The 16,978-nt window shown below is 43.4% G+C and overlaps 1 protein-coding gene and 1 long non-coding RNA gene across 9 annotated transcripts in view; both read right to left on the bottom strand.

Moving 5' to 3' along the window:
- Positions 1 to 5,977, bottom strand: part of TANC1 (tetratricopeptide repeat, ankyrin repeat and coiled-coil containing 1) — a gene marked incomplete at its 3' end in the record, with an annotated part of 96,742 nt that extends 90,765 nt beyond the window's left edge. For 2 of the 8 annotated variants that reach the window (XM_084523929.1, XM_084523932.1), the window contains exon 1: positions 4,801 to 4,908. Of the gene's footprint in view, positions 1 to 4,800; positions 4,909 to 5,750 lie in introns of those variants that run through there. The other 6 variants (XM_084523927.1, XM_084523933.1, XM_084523930.1 and 3 more) reach the window with 6 other exon arrangements.
- A 2,973-nt stretch (positions 5,978 to 8,950) lies between these two features.
- Positions 8,951 to 13,605, bottom strand: LOC311438915. The gene is made up of 2 exons (XR_014694427.1): positions 13,322 to 13,605; positions 8,951 to 9,494 (listed from the first exon to the last, which is right to left on the bottom strand). It is a non-coding gene; the product is annotated as an uncharacterized lncRNA (long non-coding RNA).
- Between the last annotated feature and the right edge of the window lie 3,373 nt (positions 13,606 to 16,978).

Here is a 16,978-nt window from a genome sequence, read left to right as displayed (position 1 = left end):
AATAAAAAACACAGGAAGCATGTCATTTCTAGCAGATCGAGGGATGCTGTTAGATGTCTCAGAGACAGCCAGCAGCTCTCTGTGGAACAACGCACCTGAGCAGAACGCTTTGCCAACACCAGGAGCTCTCTCAAGAAGCCCCAGACGGGGCTGTGGTGGCAAACGCTATGGCAGAGGCTGCAAGAGCCCTGGGAGAACGTGGTAGAGGCACGGGAAGAAAAATCCCCTCTAACAAATCTTGCGGCATAATCCTCTGGTGCAGACTTCTACAGCACTTTGAACTCTACAGAACAAAATAACAATGTCACTTTTGCCCTCCTTTAACAATGTCACTTTTGCCCTCCTTTCTGCGTTGCCTTTTAGTCATAAAGTGCAGAATTATTGGTCAGGAAAAATAAAACACCACTTTATTATTTTTTTCCCCCCGAGATTTCAAAACCATGCCTGGTTTCACTGAATGAGTGTAAAGTTATTTTTAGGAAGTGTTCCATCACCCGTTGATTGACCTGCTCCAAACCTACAGAAAATACATCTGGTAATGCACCATGGTGGCACAAGCAAGCAACAGCTTAGACGCAGAAGAAGTGACAACCCTACACAAACCAGCTCTGCCTTCCCAGAGCTTTAAGCATTCCCAAGAACTCTGAAATTGGGCACTAGCTTGGTAGTACATCATGACAGTAGGCAGGTACCTCATGCCAGGAGGCACAATGTTCCTACTCCATTCCATTTTTGCCAAGTATAACTTAACTGAGGATAAAGGGGAATTTTCCCCTGACGTCTTTTCATTGTTTCTTAAACTTTTCAAAGTAATTCTTTCATGCATACAAAGATTCGAGATCAGTACTTGGAAAGTGCTGAAGATTTTACTTTGTCATAGCAAAACTATGTCTATAGTTTGTGGCAGTAACATTCCTCCTTCTTGAAACTTTCAGTTTCAGGCAAATATTGTAGAAAAATCCAGAAACTCTGTCCTTACTTAAGCAAAAAAACTCCCTTTCTGACCTCAATGGGAATCCAGCCCAGTGTAAAATAGACCCTGAAGCACATTAACGATCAACTCAACTCAAAGGCATTTCTGGTGTAAACCACAAAAATAAGTCCCCTCCAGAATTCACATTAAGATTTTTTTTTTTATGTTTTGTCATTCTTGTTCAAAACCAAAAAAAAAAAAAAAAAAAAACCAAAAGAAACAGCCCCCCTCCCCATAACAAACAAAAGAACCAATCCACACATTAAGCTCTCTAGCAACTTAAATTTCACTTAAGTTTCAGAAGTCACAGGTCATATTCTGCTTCTATTCATTCTTACTTTTATGTTGTTCAAACCCTAACTTGTTAAAGTTTGGGCAGAAACAGAGATTCAGAGGCAAGGACAGCTGTTAAGAAAGAAACTGATTAGTTTCATTTTAAGTGATTGAAAGAAGAAAGGTAGTCTTTACTCAAATTCTAACATTTTTCCAGATGAAGCAAAGCTGGTTTTAAAAAAAAAAGTTTAATCTCATGTCTGTCTCTTCCAACAATTAAAACACCACAGCTATTTTAAGTACAATAGCTCTGAATTTGACTCATGACTACCAGCTTTCGACAAGTCATAGATATTTAATAATTAGTACTTAAATATAATTAAGTACGCAGCAGCAAAGTTCCACCAGAAGCTAATACAACACTGAAAGAAACCAAGCCATTCCACACTTCAGTGGAACAGGGTTCCCCACTGCCTAACTCCCGCCATGTAGCTGCAGAGTTCACACTTACGCACTAACGTACACATCAAAAACTTTCTTTGAGGGCGTTTCCTGTGTTGCTAACAAGTTGCAGCTTCTCTCCGGCTGGATCTAGATTTAACCAAGACTATGATCAAGTCTTAAAAAAATAAAAACTAACATCAACCCATCAACCTCCCCCCTAAAAGAAAACCACACACACAAAAAAGCAACCCCAACCCCCCCAAAAAAAAACCAACCACCCAGACCATATATGCAACCTGGATACAAGGCAGCAGCCATCCCACATACAATCTTGTTTTTAAAACTATTAATTACCAAATATATGAAATATACAGCAACCAAGCAGCAAACCCTCACCCTTTCATCCTACACATTTCTGAAACTGCACCTCATATGCTACTAGATACAGATAACACAAGTATTGACAATATTTGCTAATTCTATAAATATATGTAAAAATTAAAGACCTTAACAGAGGAAGTCGTAAGTTCAACTAGAAGCCAGGGCTTCTTAACATGACCAAGAATGCTTTGCTCTCTGCATTAGAAAAACAACCACGGTGGCAGCTAGGATTACGCCAAAGAGACTGCTTAGGAATTCTTCAGATTTTGTTACAACCATGCTAATTCTTGAATATCTTAATTAAAGATTTGTCTGAACTAGACAGGGGAACACAGAGAAGGGAAGGGGAAGAAATGAAGTTAAGGGTTCAGCAATAAAGCCACTGACTTGGGTCACAAAGTCACCCACTGCTGTTGTTACACGGCGCATCCACCAGCATGGGCACTGCTCAAGCGCCCCCCCACGTCTGTAACTGTTCCCCCTCCCACGCAGGGGGGTACGTGTTGCACGTTCACCTTGCATGCTCTTCTTTGATACTTTATTTCTTACAACACTGGAATGTGATGCATAATTACAAGAGAAAAAAAAAAAATGAATTTGAGCAATACTTGGATCGCTAATCACAGGGCAAGGAAGGCATCATGGGCCTGGTCTGGAGTCTGGGGAGACTTTTTTGAAATACAGAGTAGTGTTAGAAAAGAAATCTAAAACACGAAAATCTGCCTCTACTGATAATTCACGAGTCCTAACTTTAAAGCAGAACCATGAATTTAAGGAAGCTGATAAAAAAACAAACAAAGAAATAAAAAAAACCCTCCCAGTCAATTCCTCTCCCAGTGATGGAGAAACACCTCTAACAGAGGCTTTGTGTTACCCAGCCTTCTGCTTCCAGACTCTCATGAATATCACTTAGGTACAGGAGTATCTCCATACATTATACAGAGAGGCTGAGCACTTAAGCCAAGATATTAAGATACTGCAAAATGCAGTATTCTGGTTCCAAAGTGCCTTTATGGCTTAAGGCTACGGCTTAGTGTGCCTCCTACCAGCGAGTGGAAGGGAGGAAACAAAAACAAACAAAAAACATGACTGAAGAAACAAGACATTAAAAAGTTGAAGTCATTACACTAATGAGAACTACACTGCATGTATTTCAAGACGCAGGCTTGACAAGGTTTACAGTTATTCAGCACCTACACAGAACAGAAGCCTGAAATAACTACAAGGCAAACTGCAGGATTAGTCTCCTTATGAAGACAAGAGGAGAACAACAACAACAGAAAGCAACGGGAAATTTTTGCTCCAGTAAGGAGATCAGAGGTGCAGTATTTTGCCGAAGCTCAACAACGGATGGCAGAAGACCTGTGTTCTGGTTCAGACTGTGCAACAGACCCTGTACTTCAACCTGTCTCCGTTCTGCACGAGCAGCGAGGTACGTTGTACTGGCCTCAGGACAGTGAATGGACAGTGGATGGCGAGGCTAAGAACAGAACGGGGAGCATCTCAAAATCTCGACAGTATATTTTATACTTGGACAAGTACCTTTAATCAGGTAAGTGTGCTGACATCCTTACAAAAATATCCTAAACACAACAAATACTAAAGAATTTAATCAGTCATGCTAAATAATGAATTTTAAAGGAGAAGGTAAAAAGAGACAGGATAGGAATTTCACACATTAATATTAGGCTGTGCACCAGATATTTTGCATTTATGAGCAAATGACCCCTTTACTTACTTCCCTTCAGGACAAGATGAGACTTTATGGTTCCACCAAAACAAACTTTTTTTAAAAGGCACTTTTAAAACTACAGCTAAATACAACACTAAAGGCACTGGGAAGATCATGCACTGTTTTTGTATTTGCTCTTTTTTTCCCCACTCCATGTGTTAAACTATACCCTACATATTATTTAAAAGCCAGTTTTATAACAGCACTGCCTCTACAAACATTTTTGAAAAATAAGGCCATGTGCATTTCTAAGGCCATATGTTTTTTTCTTTTTCTGTTGCCACAGCTTTGTGGTAAACAAACTCTCCAGGGCCTGAGTATAGTTTAGGGTGCTGGGAGCAGCCAAAAGACATGAACTGACCCATCCTTTTCAAACCATAGTCATACATGCAATCCAAAGTTGACCTTCCTCTGTCTTTCTACAAAGCACGAAGATCTAGCTTCTGACAGAGCTTGAAATACTAATATTTAGTGAAAAGAGCATCTCTACAGACAAATCTTAAGGTTAAAGCCATGATTATAAATCTCAATTTGCAGATGTGTTTATGGGTGTCATTACAAACACCCAACAGATCGGGCCGATGTTCCTAGACACAAGAAAGTTTGAAGGCTTGTCGATTAATCTTTCATCTTCAAAGAAAGACTTAATCCTGATGACAGCACAAAGTTCAGCTAAAGAAGAACAGAATAATTCTGCTAAGACTGCTTAGCTGTCTTCCAAAGTGTATGCTCAGATCACAAAGTTGCTATGGCATCAACTTCAGGACTGTGGTTAGACACACAAAACGTCTTTTTCCTACAGACTGTTATGGGAAGCTGCGCGACTTTGGCAATGAGCCAAATATGTTTCGGCTCTGCAGCCGACACCATTTATCACCATTCCGATGGCTAGCTAAGCCCAGAAACCGAGACGAGTAGCACCTTAGCGCGCCCACATAAACGAAGCTCTAAACACACTGCACTAGCAATTACAAACAGAAACTGTATTCACGCTTACCTCGATTACTAGCATTATTTAATGTCACGATACTACTTTCCCATCACTTAAGCGTTGGCTCAGAGCAAACAGGAGAAGGCCGATTTCTGGCAGCTGCATATCAAACAGCCGCGGGAGGAAGTTCTGCAGGATGCAAGATACCACACTGATTTCCCATCCCTGTTTCCTGGTGCTTTTTAATTTCACGGCCACCGAGGTACTTTTTTAAGCCACCGCTGTACGAAACACGAGCTCACGCTGCGTTCTGACACGCCACGAGCACGGACCGAGCAATCCTGCGAAACCCCGGGGCAGCGCGGCTGTGCGAGCGCTCAGCGCAGCCCGCCGGGCCGAGGGCAGGCGCGGCGCCGGGGCCGGGGCCCGGGCAGCACCGGGCCGGGCAGAGCCGGGCAGAGCCCTTGGCCGCGGGGCCCGGCCCAGCCGCGCGGCGTCCGCGCCTCCCGGGCGGGCACGGGCGGGGCCCCCGGTACCGCTCCGCGGCGCCACACGGCCCGGCCCGGCCCTGCCCGGCGCTGCCGTCCGCGGGGCAGCCCGGCTGTCAGGCGCGGCCGCGCCCGCGTCCTTCTCTCGCCCGGGCGCCCCTCAGGGCTCGGCGCGGGCAGCAGCGCACGGCAGGCGCGCTCCCGGGGACCGGGCTCCTGCTCCCCCCGCCGGCCGGCACGCAGGCCGGGCTGCCGGGCTGCTCCCCGGGCCTCGCCCCGCTCCGGGCCCGCCGCGCCTCTCCCTTCCCTGCCCCCACCCGCGCGGCCCCGGCCCCGGCCCCGGCCCCGGCCCCGGCCCCGGCCCCGCCGCCCGCCTCGGCCCGGCCCCGCCGCGCTCCGCGGCCACAAAGTTTGACTCGCGCGGCCGCCGCCGAGCGCCGCTGGAGGGAGCGGGCGAAGGGCGCTGCCCAAACCCGGCGGCGTGGGGCGGGGGCGCGGGGGGCAGGGGCAGGGGCGCCGAGCGCTCACCTCCGCCGCGCGGGCCCCGCTCGCCTCCCCGACGGCTCCCGCGGCGCGGCCCCCGCCGGGCTCCTCCGCGGCCAGGCAGGCGCGGCGCCGGGATGAGCTCACCGCCGGCGGACGGCCGCAGTCCCCGCCTCTGCACGGGACCGGCTCCGCGGGGCGGGGAGCGCCCGGGGCGGGGCGGCGGGATCGGCTCGGCCGGGATCGGCTCGGCCGGGATCGGCTCGGCCGGGATCGGCTCGGCCCTCGGCCCGCTCGGCGCAGCCCCCGCGGGACGGGCGGGCGCGGCCCGCAGCAGAGGTCAGCGGGGCGGGTGCCGGCGGCGCCAGGCCTGGGCCGGCCCCGAGCGCGCAGGCCCTGCGGCCCCACGGCCCCGCGGCCCACCCCACGGCAGCGCCCCCCGGCGGGCAGGGCACTGGCGGCGGCCGCCAGCCCCGACGGCCCCAGCGCCGGGCGCGACGGCTCCGGGCGGCGGGGTGCCGGGAGCTCGGCTCAGGCGGACGGTGCCGGTGCGCGGCCTTTTGAGCGCGCTCCGTTCCGTCTGTGCCTCATCTTTCCCTTGCAGGGTGCCCGGACGGCAGCGACCTCGGCTAGGCTAAGGGTGCTGAAAACTTGTGGATGCGGCTCGGGTCTGCGGGGCTTCTGCTCCGAATACGCGAAGCACCCCGGAGCGACCGTCCCCGGAGGCTGCCTTGTGCCGCCCGGGGAACGTGCAGGTGCTGGGTACCTCCTGAGTACTGCGACACGGCCTGGATAAAAAGCGCTGAAACAACACTGAAAATGATTGCAGACAAGATCTGCAAAGGACAAAAAGATCGGTGGAATGTAAATGATACTGACAAAATTTCTCAGAGGCATCCAAATTAGGATGAATAGGAAGAACTTCTTTACCGAAAGGGTTGTTAGGCATTGGAACAGGCTGCCCAGGGAGGTGGTGGAGTCACCATCCCTGGAAGTCTTCAAAAGACGTTTAGATGTAGAGCTTAGGGATATGGTTTAGTGGGGACTGTTAGCGTTAGGTCAGAGGTTGGACTCGATGATCTTGAGGCCTCTTCCAACCTAGAAATTCTGTGATTCTGTGATTCTGTGAAATTAGTTGTTAAACTGGGGCATGGGAGGCATTTGAGACAGGCAGACTCATTTGGGAACAAGGACCGCATTTGGGAACAAGGACCGAGGTCCGTGACTGCAGTGCCGAAGGCGAGATGCTCTGGCTTGGAAAGCTGCACCTGTAAAAGGATTTGGGGCTATAATGGTGATGCAACTCTACAAGAATGGTGCTGTAGCAAAAAAAGTTCATGCATTCTTTGCACATATAAACAAGGGATTAGTGAGCATATGCAGAGGCGATACCACTTCTGAATACACCCTTGGTAAAACAAGCACTGAGACATGCTTTCTGGTTTCTGTGTCGCATTTCTCAAGATACTGAAAAATTGGGGTGCAGAAGAGAACTGAATAAATGAAGGCTGAAGATGATGCAGTTGCAGTCCTAAAGCATTCAGTTCTTCAACGATATAACTGGGGAAATGTGATTATGATATATAACTACTGTAATGGAAGAAAGCTTGACATTAAAAGCTTTTTAAACTTTAACAGACCTTAACTCGAGCATTTTCTGGCTTCTGAGATTTGAGTTTGCAATCTGAGCACTTGTTTTCTGTTTTTGTTTGTTTTGTTTTGTTTTCTCTTGCATATTTTCATAAGATGATGTGAATCATTCGTACTTGCTTTTTTATTTATTTATTTGAAACTTATTTTCACATGGAGATCACTAACAACAGCATATAGCAACGCTGGCTAAAATAAATGCTGAAACCTTTTTATCAAAACCTGTATATATTTGTGTTTTCTCTGTTATAAAATGAGAAATGAACTTGTCCATATTTTTATATAGATAGTAGACTGGTGACATTAATTTCGGGATTTTTTTCATTTAAAAATTAAAGATTCAGTTCTGAAGTTTAGGGTTCTGAAGGTTTTAACCCTAACCCTACTCCTGCTGTGTATTTAGTGAAACCACCAGCATATGTGCAACAGTGGCTTAAAACTGGATGCTGCTTCCCTTGTATGCTCCCTACCCTTCTGTTGTCTGCAAAGTATGTGTAGGTATGTATCAGCTCCTCAACTGCCACTGTTTCAGATCAGCCTGTAAGGTAAAAGATATCTGAGGACCATTTATCTTAATATAGTGGTTTGAAAACTGCAGCAATAAAACAAATTGTGTTTGATGGAAAAGCTCAATTGCTAGGTAAGATTCCCAGGTGGAAGGGTGCTGCAGATGGTTGAAAGCAATTTCAGGTATCTATTTTTAATCTGCCATTGTGCATCCCTCTGAGCATTTAGTCTGTGTAAACAGTTCAACTGTGTCTGACAGTAACTTACTTAAGTAACTGGTACTTAGTAATCTCTCAGTTCCCAGTTGCAGAACTCTACTTAAAAATCTTTATGCTCACTTCATGATTTTTAAAATACGAGATTTAAAATCAAACATCAAATAGATGAGCAGAATATAACTGATGACAAGGATCTCAGCATTACTGAAAGAATTTGTTAAAACTTTATCTGAGTAGCACAATAGTCATTCCAACTTGCTTTTAATGTTGACACTTAAGATTTTTGCAGAAGCAGGGAAGATTTGTTCTATCACAAGAGGTAATTTGAAACAGTTCTGTTGGCATAAAATCCAGTTTGAAATGAAGTACAGATATTTTTACTTTGGTGTAGCTAGCTGAGGTTATTGCTATCTGTGGTAACCCTGATGAGCTGTATCAAAGTAACCACTACAGAGCATTATCTCTAGGTGGTTTTTACACTTAGATAACCATCTCATGTTAATGGTTTTAGAGTTAGTTTTTTGTTTTTGTTTGTTTGTTTGTTTGTTTCAGTAGGTAAAGACACATGTAGCAGTGGTGGTCTGAATGCCATCATTATGAGCACAGCAGTTGATAACGTTAGCAGAAACATTCATATGATGTATTTTTCTCTCCCAGTCTCAAATGGCTTGCCTTTTCCATCCCAAATGTCCAATCATCCAGCTGTTCCCTGCATTTGGGCCAAGCTGATTAGCTTCCCTACATATAATTTCTACATCACACTTTCATATAATTAACAAAAAGATTATTCTTCCTCATACCAAAAAAAGGAAAGTGTAGGGACAGTATGAAATACATCTATAAATAACAGTAAGGATTTGCTGAGCAAACTACGATTTATCTTCATGTTTAATTCATCATGAACAACTAAATATGAATTTAACAGCAAAATAACTACTACAGTGTCAGAGTACTGCAGGACATTTTCTATGTTGTGCATACATTTCATGCAGCATCTTTCAGTGGGTCTCTGAGGGGTACAGAAGAGAATCCATATGTGTGTTCAGAAACGAGTTGCAGTCTTACATAGAAGAGCATCCTCATAAGAACACTTGCCGGGACTGCCTTGTATGGTGTTGGAGGAGCAGAGCAACGTGGAGACAAAGGCTCTCAGGGGTACAACAGCAGAAAGTCAGTTATCTCACACTTCTTTCATTTTGACTTCAGCAGCTCAGTAGCTGGAGACTTGTCCCAAAACAAGGGCAGAACATTGTGCAGCTCGGCCAGCAGCTTTTCCCTCTTCCTGCAGAGAATCACATTCTCTTCCCTCCATTCTGCATGAGGCCTCTGTCTGGAAAGAGAGGAGTTTTCTCTGTCTCGGAGGAAATGTCTTAGCTCTGGCAGCCTTTTATGATTTTGTCTTTGTCTCTGAAACCTGAGCCAAAAAAACAGAGCTATGATGCTGCTGTTGTGGGATTTATTCCTAGTCACGCTCAGTGCTTGCTCGCTCTTCCTCTGTATATGAACTTAGAAGCTTTGAAAGACAGTTTGCTGTTAGTTGGAGTTAGGTCCTGCTGTTCCACAGGAAAGCTTGGCATCGGGATATTTTTAAATGGGGCTTGATTTTAATACATCCCTATTTACCTCATCAGAGCAATACTTTTGGTCACAGCAGCATAAGGATTTTTGCTCTCCAGTACCTTCCTTTTGGGAACAATTCAGCCCACAGCTGTTTATCGTCCTCTACTTTTCTGCCCTCTGCACCTTCCACTCATTTGTTCAGATAATTTATTTACTCTGAGCCACTGACATTCTTCGGCTCTTCTTTTCTCCTTCCCACAGAGGTTATGTCTCTGTGGTGGTTTCTTTCATTCTGCCTTACTTTCAGAAATAGAACTAACTAATATTGGGGAATCTTTTAAGTGAGTGTAACAGCAACTGAGCATTTTAAAAAGTACTCTTCAGTACAGGGAACAACAACAGCAAAAAACAATGCAATTTAGCAAAAAAATGACAATTCGTCTACCATTATTGGCACCCAAATGTTCCAATTTCTTTATGGAGTCATCTGAATTAAAAAACAAAACAAAACAAAACATATGAGGATAGAATATAATGGTGGAAGCAAAAATGCTGCAAAAGACAGCAGTATGAAGAAGGCACTAGTAACATGTCTTGGAGACCACTTTGAGACAAGCCAGAATTTCTTCTTTGCCCTTTAGGCTCCCTCCCTTTCTTTCCTTCCATCCTTTTTTTCCGTGTCAAAATAACTAATGTAGACTGGTGCAGAGGGTAGGGTTTATTGGTGTGTTTAGTCCTTGTTGTTGTTGTTGTTTTTACTTTAGTGTATTTATTTAGCACAGCACATCAGTTCAGAAAAAGCACTACAGAAAATAAAATAAAGTTTGTGTATCATAAAGTTTAGAAGAAGCTCGTTGTATATGAATTATTTGCTCCAAACTATAATAACATCATAGAATGAGGGAAACGAGTGTTTTATATTTGAAATAACGCTAGTAGTAGTTAACTGGAAATTAATCCCCATGTGGAGACATGTACTGCATTCCCTACAGGCTCCCTAAGAGCCTATTGTCAAGGGAAAAAATTATTTTGATATGTAAGAAATGATGCTTAATACTTCAGAAATCCCCAGGATGTAACCAAAAAATCCATGAATGTCTTGAAAAGCTGGAAGCACTAGAAACATCTATCTCATGAAAACAGTCATGAAAGTAAGGAGATCCGTGCTTATGGCTGATAATTTGTTCTGTTTCCCTAGTATACTTTGTATTTATACTTCTAGGGCAATAGGTCTAGCATACAGTATTAATTTATGTCTCTGAAGATTCTGTTGGGAAAGACTGTCTCAAAGAGACTTAATGGAATTTCTTCTCTGTAAACAGATGACGATCTGTTCTTAGGTTATAGTTCACTCTGTCAGAAAACTGTCAAGAACGCTGGTGCTACCGAGGTCCTTCTTAGGAACAGGGATTGTATTCCTCCCCCTGCCGTTCAGCTGGAACCAAACCACAGTCAAAACTGTTCCTTCACATTTTTGTTACAAATATGACAAATTGTTCTTTAAAATGAGAATTCGTTTTTAATCATTTGGTGAGCCATAATAGCAGAAGAACAGTTTGTGTCTCAGTGGAAGTGTTTAAAGGTACAACGCATATGCCAAGCTACCCAAACGTTTTATGTAAACTGGGAAAAACGCCAAAGGTTAGCAGTCCTTGTTCCATTTGAAAGGAACAGTATTGTTGGTTAAAGACAAATATTTCTGAGCTTATTATCATTCTGCCATACCAACCAGTATGTTGGTTGGTTCAAACTTAATTTTCTCCTATTTGTGAAGCATGATCTTATTAGTGTAAAACAATATATGCATTCCATTTTTGCCAGCCAAATTTGTAAATTCCTTACAGCCACGGCCCGCAGAGCTTTGGGACATTCCCCTCGCCACCCCTCATCCCCCTTTTTTTCTGTGCATGCGCTAATAAAGGCATTCTGAACAAAGCTATCCTTCACTTAAGTTCTTGGAGACAGTCAGAGTTATAAATGTGTCATGACAAATACATCTATAACATTTTAAAATTCCTTTATTTACTTTTTGTGAGTTGAATTCAGTTAGAAAAAAATAAAATTCAAGATAGTAGCAGCCTAAAACTGGCCTTGCTAAAGGGTTAGAGGCTAGAGTTAAACATAATTGGAGGGTTATCCATAATATTTTAAAGTACTGTCTTTAGAAACCTCGAAAAACTTTTGCACAGCAGAACTCAAATATATGTGCACTGTAGAGAAAATTATATGTCTACCCATTGTTGCCTGCCATCTTTGAACAGCTCCAACAAAATTATCTCACTCTGAATTTAGCTTTTTGACTTGTTTTCACTTTTTTCGGTTGAGATCCACAGAACAAACCAAGTTAAAAGCTTTAAATTTCAGCTATTTTTTAATAGCTATTCTTGTTTGTCATCGTTTTTGATGTTTCTTGACAGCAACATATAGGGAACAAATATTTCAGGCTTGTGCAGCTTAAATTAGGCTCAGAGTTTTCGCTAACTCTTGAGCTTCAAAAAAAAAAAAAAAAAGATACCAAATATGGAAAAATTAAACTAGAAGGAATTCCAGAAAGTTATGAGCAAAAAAGTAGGTTGGAATTAAAGTTTAAGGTCACTATTCATTATTTTAGTGACTGTTCTATTTCAGTATGCCTTTAACTGTATATTTTGCAACTAAAATGATGGCTACTTTATAAAAACTAATACTTTATAATAGCTTTGTTATTCATTTACATAAAAATAACTTCTGAAATAATTAAATGAAATCAGTTTCAGAAACTTCCTCCCGTTTTACATAACAGTTGAATATGAAATGCTGTATCCAATTTTCCAATGTTGCCTGGTTCACGGAAGAATGAATTGTTTCTAAATTAACAAGTTTAAATATGAAAGCACCTATAAAATCAGCAAATACTGATTATCTATGCAAGTGTGTCTAATATAAATGTAGTATGCGCTTTCCTGTATTCCCTGTTTGATGTTTCAGTTTAATCGACTACAGCCATAAACATCAAGAATGTAGGAAGGAAAAGGAACTGTTTTGTAACGACTATGCTCTTTGGATCTCCACAATTGCTAGAGTCCCGTGTGAAATACCAAATGATGATTTCAGTACTTAATCTATTATGTTTCTTTGAAACTACTTCATTTTTTTTTTTTTTTCAGATTAAGTATACCTCCTTCTAAGAAAATAGCTGCGTTTTCAGAGGCTAGCTTAGCTGGCAGAACCTGAGTAAGCTGTAGACATATAGCTACCTCTTGTGGCAAAAGTAGTATACTCATAATACTGAACTATTGAGGTTTCTTACATTATGCTTGATGTGGTTGGTAAACCTGTATAGCAACTTAGCAAACTAGGAAAGCTGGAGAGTAAGAAATACTCAGGTTTCATAATTTTAATAGACTCTTCACCTGAAGAGTTAACTAAAAATTGGTAATTTGTTACAAATGAAATGCCAGAAATTTATGTTAATAATAAAGTTATCTAAAAGTTTTCCACTAAAATCCAGTAAGAGTGGAATAATGGCCAGGACTGGGGTCTATGGCCAGGTTTGACAAGAAGAAAAAAGCTGTTCACTATCAGGTTGAATCATTGTTCTCTGCATGGTTTCGCTGAATAAAGTGAAAACGATAACTAGTGAAAAGAGAAAGCAAAGTGCCTTAAAGTTTACAGTAGCTGAGAAAGACTGAAAACAGTTACCAGGTACAAGCGTGGTTCAATAATGTATTCCGCAGAACAGCAGCAGCCATTCAGCTAACGGTGAGGAAGACAAGAAGCAGTCAAAGCTTTAGGTCTGGAAGCTCTAAGGAATGCTATCTTGGGTATCTGCAAAGAATCCCATCACACCTACTCTCTTTAAAAAGATTTAATGCACAAATGGCTCAAAAGCATGAAAAAAGTGTGCATTCCTCCTAAACCGATCAGCTAAACTGATCAGCTGCAAGCATCTGCCCTGCTCGTGCTAAGGAAGGAAGGACAGCCTACGAGATGCAGAAAGAGAACGCAAGGAATAACAGCATGTTGAAAACATGGTCATCAAGGACAGTGAGGGTTTCAAAACAGGATTGCTTACTGTGAACTTGTTTTGGGAGTTATGCTCAACAGTGTCACAGACGATACTGATTAGGCCAAGGAATTTTTACATTCCAGAAACACATTCCTCTACCAATGCAGCTGAAGAGGAATTTAGTAGATGTACATGTTTGTGTGTATACCGGTTGGATTTTGCATAGCACGGAGAGGTTACTGTGCTTAAAATGATTTGCAAATTTGTGCATACTGCTTGGAGAGGGACAGACTGAATGAGTACATCTCAGAAGGAAGAAAGGCTTTAAACAGTTATTTTATTTTGTTAAGCCTTTCATTATGGTTCCCTTTTATTGTAGATTTCCAGATTAGCCACATGTATTTCCTTTGTCATTTAATCTGCTTCATGGCTTCACACAAAATTCAGAAGTCACGTACTCTCAGTTCAGACTTAAGTCTGTACAATGAATAACAACACATACCATAATTCATTCCAGAACAGCTAAAGTTACACATTGCCAAATTCCCAAACAGCTCTGCCAAGCACCACCCAAGATGTTAGAGTCAGGTGCTAAGAGGTAGACACTCAGCCTCACTCAAGAAATTCATCCCTGCAGAGAAGTCCAGAAGCCTTCAAACAGAAGGTGTGACATTATCAAATTTAGGAATACATGTATGTTGAAGGCCTCGTAGCTAGCAGCATTTACTGAAATCTGTTTTCATGGCTTTTATTGCCAGTTGTCTTCAGCCGCTCCCACTTCTGTAAGGTGTTTTAAAGTCTACAGACAAGAAACAACCCTATATTAAGCAATGTTATTTCCATCAAGAAGTTCTACAGAAGAAATTGTTTCCTGAAACCATGCCATTCTTGTTAAATGCTTCCATCATTTGCAAAAGCAGGCTTCCTGCAAGGCTTTGATCTTTTCCAGCAAACCAACTGTATTCGTTCCTTAAGTTCTGAATTTAGCTGTAGTTCATATTTAAATAAAGGCAAAGTAATAAATTCAGACTAGAACTAGATAAAACTCCCTAAAACAGAAGGTAAAACTGATTCATCATAGCATCACCAATGATGCAAACACAAACAAAAAAGATGTCAAAGAGCTGATGGCACAAACAGAATGAAAAACTGTCAAGTCTATTCTTTAAAGTTTAAAATACAATTTTTGTTTTCTGTTTAGTTCTTGTTATTAAGAATACTGTTATAAGCAGGACACCTTAATAAATATATATAAATTTGAGAAAATAAAGCACCTTACAGAAAAGCACTTGTCACAATGCAACAGTTAAGTAAAAGATTGACTTGGCTGAAATGGAAGTGTTCTTAATTATAAAACACTTCAGCAGAAGAGTTTATTCTCTGTACACTTCTGTACTGGGTTTACATGGCAAGGTTTTGGTAGCAGGGGCTGCAAAAGTGGCCTCTGTGAGAACAAGCCAGCAGCTGCCCCGTGTCAGGTAAGAGCCAGTTTCAGATGGCTCCAAAGGGACCCGCCGCTGGCCAAAGCCAGGCCAATAAGCGATGTTCTTTGCGTCTCTGTGAAAGCAGATTTGATAAAAGGGAAAAAACAAAAACAAAATGCTGTGCAACAGCAGCTAGGGGAATGAGAAGTGAGAAACAGACTTGCAGACACCAAGGTCAGTGCAGCAGGAGGTGTTCCAGGCAGGCAGCAGTAGTTCCCCTGCGGCCCATGGAGAGGCCCCTGGTGGAGCAGGCTGTCCCCCTGCACCCATGGGTCCCACACGGAGCAGATCTCCACGCTGCAGCCCCCCCATGGGTGGAGGAGCCCCCTGTGGAGCAGGTGGATGTGGCCTGGAGGATGCTGAGGCCCATGGAGAACCCCCGCAGCAGTAGGCCCCGGGCCGGAGCTGCAGCCCGTGGAGAGGAGCCCACATGGAGCAGGGGGGAGCTGCTGCCCACCCATGGGGGACCCGTGCTGGAGCAGTTTGCTCCTGGGGGATGGACCCCGTGGGATGGAGCCGTGTGGGAGCAGTGCTTGAGGAGCTGCTGCCCGTGGGCAGCCCCGCAGGCTCAGTTTGTGAAGGACAGCATCCCGTGGGAGGGACCCCATGGGGAGCAGGGGCAGAGTGACCCTGAAGGAGCAGCGGAGATAAAGCGTTATAGACTGACTGCAGACCCCATTTCTCATTCCCCTGTGCTGCTCAGGATGAGGGCCTAGAAGAGGGTGGAGGAGGGGAAGGTGGCTGTAGGGTTTTTGTTTGGTTGGTTGGTTTTGGTTTGTTTCTCACTGCTCTAGCTTGTTAGTAATATGTAATGAAATTCTCTGATCTCCTTACGCCGAGTCTGTTTTGTCCATCATAATAATTACAGAGTGATGTCCCTGTCTTTACCTCAACCCTGTAGCTCTTTCCATCATATTTTTCCCCCCTTCCCTTTGAGGGAGGAGTGAGAAAGCAGTTGTGGTGGTGCTCATCTGCCCAGCTGAGTAAAACCAACTTTCAGGTTCTCTCCAAATAGCAAGTGCTATTGACACAGAAAGCAAACATTAAATGCTACATGTAATAATGCCACAGGGGAATGCAGGAAATGAAATAGATCAGTTGCCAGGATTTCTTCCTCTGCAGGATACATATTACTGCAAAAGAGGGACTTGCACCTGCTTGACATTTAGTAAAACCCATAAACTGAGCTTATCGAACATAGGCCTCCTGGCTTCGTGTTAGGTCCCCTTTCTCTACATTAAAATTTTATATAGGTAGAATATGGAAGATATTTTACATTAAAGCAGGCTTTGTGATAGGGTGGTTGGAACTACCATACAACCACTCCAAATATGCACTGTACACTTACAGATCCTAGGCACAGCGGCAACACGCGCAGATGCATTTTTCCAGGACTGATGCTTCTTAAAAACATAGACTGAGCCTATACTGCACAACTCCCAGTGCAGACAGAGTAGTCACTATACCAGAGAAAACCGAGTTACTGAATATATTTAATTCAACTATATAGTATTGAAGCTGCTACAGGTGCACTGTATGAGGACCTTTTAAAACTGGGTTAGGTCCATAAGCAACATGACCACCTGATTCATGTCAATAGATACGTTCCCCATAGCTACTTTCTCTATTTAGCATGCCATCCCTACCCTAAACATGTTGTTTTAAACTGTTTAGATAATATTCATTAGAGAACAGACTGCAAAAATTCAATATGGAACAAGTAGAAGGGTGGTCAGATTCTTCTGTTTACTCACTGCCATAGCAATGTTAATATTGTATCACAACATAGGATTTTATGCAGCTGCAACAATGAAGTGCTGCAATAAGTGACTGGATCCCCACAGTGATTTGCACACAGCTAGAATA

The sequence above is a fragment of the Aythya ferina genome (assembly GCF_964211825.1).
Source record: "Aythya ferina genome assembly, chromosome: 6".
NCBI lineage: Eukaryota > Metazoa > Chordata > Aves > Anseriformes > Anatidae > Aythya > Aythya ferina.
The sequence above is the reverse complement of the archived record's forward strand: the minus strand, read 5'-3'. Positions and strand labels throughout refer to the sequence as shown.